Here is a 3475-nt window from a genome sequence, read left to right as displayed (position 1 = left end):
GGTCCCCCACAGACGACGCTGGGGGCCAGCGTAATAAGCTCCCACCCCACAGCTGTTGTCCCAGGAATGAGCCTGAAATCCCCCTCCGCCATTCCCTTGCCAGCACCACCGAGCTGCACTGCTTTGACCTTTTCAGAGAAATCTGCTTGGACGTTTCGGATCTGCCCCCACTGCGGCCTCAGCAGAGAGGGAGCTGGGCTGACCAGCTCATCGGGGCTGAGCCCACTGTAAAGGTCAGAGAGGCACGGCCTGCCCCTGCCGCTCAGGGGGCTCACGGACCTGCAAACTCAGCTGTCGTCTTCTCATGACAACGGCTGCCATCGCTGCCTGGAAAGGGTATGAATGCAATCCTGTTAATACAACGGTTTGGAGATCATGAGGCTGTGGTCTCAGATGGGCTCGCAGGGACAGGCAGGGTGCTCTGTGCTGGCTCCTTCCCTGAGAAAACTGAGAAGGGTCTGCACAAGAAGCTGCTTTTAGGGCTGACTACTTCTCGGAGCTACCTACTCTTGTACTCAAAGGGCCAAATCCTTGTGCTCCTTATAAGCCATTTGGGTCTGCTTGAAAGAAACAGTAAAAAGACCCAGGGACTCAGAAATTGTAAAGATGAGCAAAAAACCCAAAACTTCAAGCATGTGAGCACCTCTCCCAACCCTACACAAAATGCTTCCATATTTTACAAGTTTTGAAGAGCAGGTGCATATACTTCGTAAATCAGTGAGCCTGACCCTGAAGCCATCCAAAACTCATGACCAAAAACTTCTGAGTATTTGAGGCACAGGTGACATCATTCTCCAAAGGTTTCCTTCTTCTATGTCAACAAACAGGTAGGAATTCTTGAAGCAGAACAACAGAAGCTGTGAAAACTTGCTCTGTGTGCCAGGAAACACAATGCATAATGGGGACACACACACAATCCCCTCACTATAAGTAAGAAGTAAAACAGCCCCCATCTTCTGTACCTACAGGTTTAAAAAGACCCACAGACAGAAACTGCACCGCCTGTGATGTATGAGTGTTCAGAAACAAAATCCATCCCTTGGTCTCTGTCTCTTTGCCTGCTCTCCCACACCTCTGCATCCCATCTGGGGTCCGCAGGCATGGCATGGGGGCATGGCTGAGGGGGTGCTGCCACCCAAGTCCTTCTGCAGTGCCCCTCACTGTAGTGCCCCTGGGTCTTTCAAGGATGGCAAGATCCCTCTGACCCCCACCACAACCCCATCGGGTACAAAAATGTTGTGACCCCCCCCCATTTGTGGCAGAGAACAGAAGACAAAGACCCCAAGGGCTAACTTTGGGACAACTGTGGTGGTTCCCATCCCACCTATCTGCCTTGCCTGGGCACCTCGGGTTTCTGCCAGAGCTGCTGACTGCTGTAGTTCATCCTTTGGTGTGTCAAAGTTGCCTAGTACCAATTTCAGTGTACCGTAACGCCGCAGAAGGCTGGACTGTGGCCACTACCAAGAGATCAGATTTGCTCATTTATCCCAGCAGCAGTAGCAAGGGCTGTGGCTACAGTAGCAAGTCATGCAGCCCAGTAGGAGCAGATCTATAGGGCAAAGCACTCAGGGCTGAGGATATGACATCCACATAACACACGGTTTAGGGGAGGGGTTACATCAGACTAGCTGCAGTCTGGCCCTGCGGACTGAGCTGGGAAGCAGATGGGGTGCTCCAGACGGAAAGCGTCTTCCAGTTTAGTCTCTGAGGCCACACCGCGAGGTGAACAGAAGCAGAGTGCGTGGGAGCAACCAGGAGGTTTGCTCCAAAGGGCATCCTCAGCCTGAACTGAGCAGGTAATGCAGGCGCTCCCAGCTCATCCATCTGCCCTGGGCACAGAAGTGGAAGAGCCCCAGCACCACTGCTCACCAGACACTGACTTTTACAAGCAGCTCAGGTGGAGCCAGGCACCCTGACATGAGGCACAAGCACAGAGGGCGCTGGCTGAGAAGGGGAAGGACAGGAAACATATATTTAGGACAGTGTGCTTGCCAATGCTGCAGAGGAGGCAGGACGCCGGGGGATGGTCTCTGCCTAGGCACACTGGGATCCCACAGGCGAGGACAAGGTTCTCCCTGCCATCCCATGCCCACCTCCATTCCCAGCCCACACTGTGCTCCCGCAGGCTGCGGTGATGGAGGAAGGTGGTACTCCCCAAGACCCAGCACTCATCCCCAAGCTGTGCGAAGGCCTGGCCATGGGGACGGAGGTGGTGCAGCGGGGGCATCCAGCTCAGCCCCAGCCTCCACCAGGAGAAGGCAGTTGGGGGCTGGCCTGCAGCCCAGGCAGCTCCACAAAAGAGCTGTTGTCAGAAGGTTATGAAACCTCATCATTGTGAAAGCAGGAGGTGACAGTTCATACTAAGGCAAGGGGTTCCTGGGTGATTTCACTGCCGGCATGAGATGCAGTTTGCTGCATGCCACCCAGGAGGGCTGGGGTTTGGGCAGGCAGCCTGCCTGCCCCGCTGCACCTCCACAGAGCTCTCCCCCAGCACAGCAGCCACTGCAAGCCTCTGGGAGCGTTGTCCATCTCCACCAGCTGAGGCAGCTAACAGCATGGCCATGGCTGTCTCCAGGACTCAGCACCTAACTCACTGCTGCAAGACACCCCTCACTTTCAGGGCTGGGATGGTTTGGGGTTGGGATCCCTCCTTGGAGTAGTGCATTAGGGTTAACTTTAAGGAGGTACCAGTACCTGGTCTAAAGCATTGCTGTAGCTGCATGAGCAGACACCTTGTGATTAGACACTACCTTAAAATCACTCTCAGATGAGGCTCAGATAAAAACAGAAGTGCTAGTTTACAAAAATCTAAACTAGACAGTTACAGAAATTTATTGGACTTGTCCATGAAGAATAGCAAAGATCCTGATGCCTCTGCCTGCCTGGCACCCACAGCCTGCAACACCCCCGCACAAATAGCTGATGCTTCTCTGGCTGTGGCCCCATTCATGTGTCACCCAGTTTCCTAAGTCTGCATTCAGGGACAAAGGATTTGGGATGCCATGCCCATACTTTATTGTCTACCCTAATGCAACCTTTAGGACTTATTTGTACGCCAACCTCCCTTTCCCTCTCTTTCTGAGACTTCTTAGTCTCCAGTGTAACCAGTAAGGAGCTGGACTTTCTTACCCCTGCTGACCCCCTCTGCTGTGGGGTAAGACATTTCCCCTTTCCTCTAGGAAAGGGGTCAACTCTTGGGCCATGTATTAACAAGATCCCACATTGGCACTGCTGTTGAAGTTCTCACACCACCAAGCCACAGGCTGAGGTGAAGCATCTCCCCACCAGCACACCTACATGGAGAGCTGTAAAGACCAGAGCCCAGCATGACAGTAACCAGCCACTTGCTTACCGCTGAGGACGTGGGCTGGGGTGAGCTGGCTGCCCTCAATCCCTTCTTGGAGGCTGTGGGGTTCGGTTGCCCTCTCCCAGTGGCTCCATATCACACACACAGGCATGTGAAAGTCTGCACTGT

The sequence above is a fragment of the Phalacrocorax aristotelis genome, chromosome 3, assembly GCF_949628215.1.
Source record: "Phalacrocorax aristotelis chromosome 3, bGulAri2.1, whole genome shotgun sequence".
Classification (NCBI taxonomy): Eukaryota; Metazoa; Chordata; class Aves; order Suliformes; family Phalacrocoracidae; genus Phalacrocorax; species Phalacrocorax aristotelis.
Note: the sequence above shows the minus strand (reverse complement) of the source record.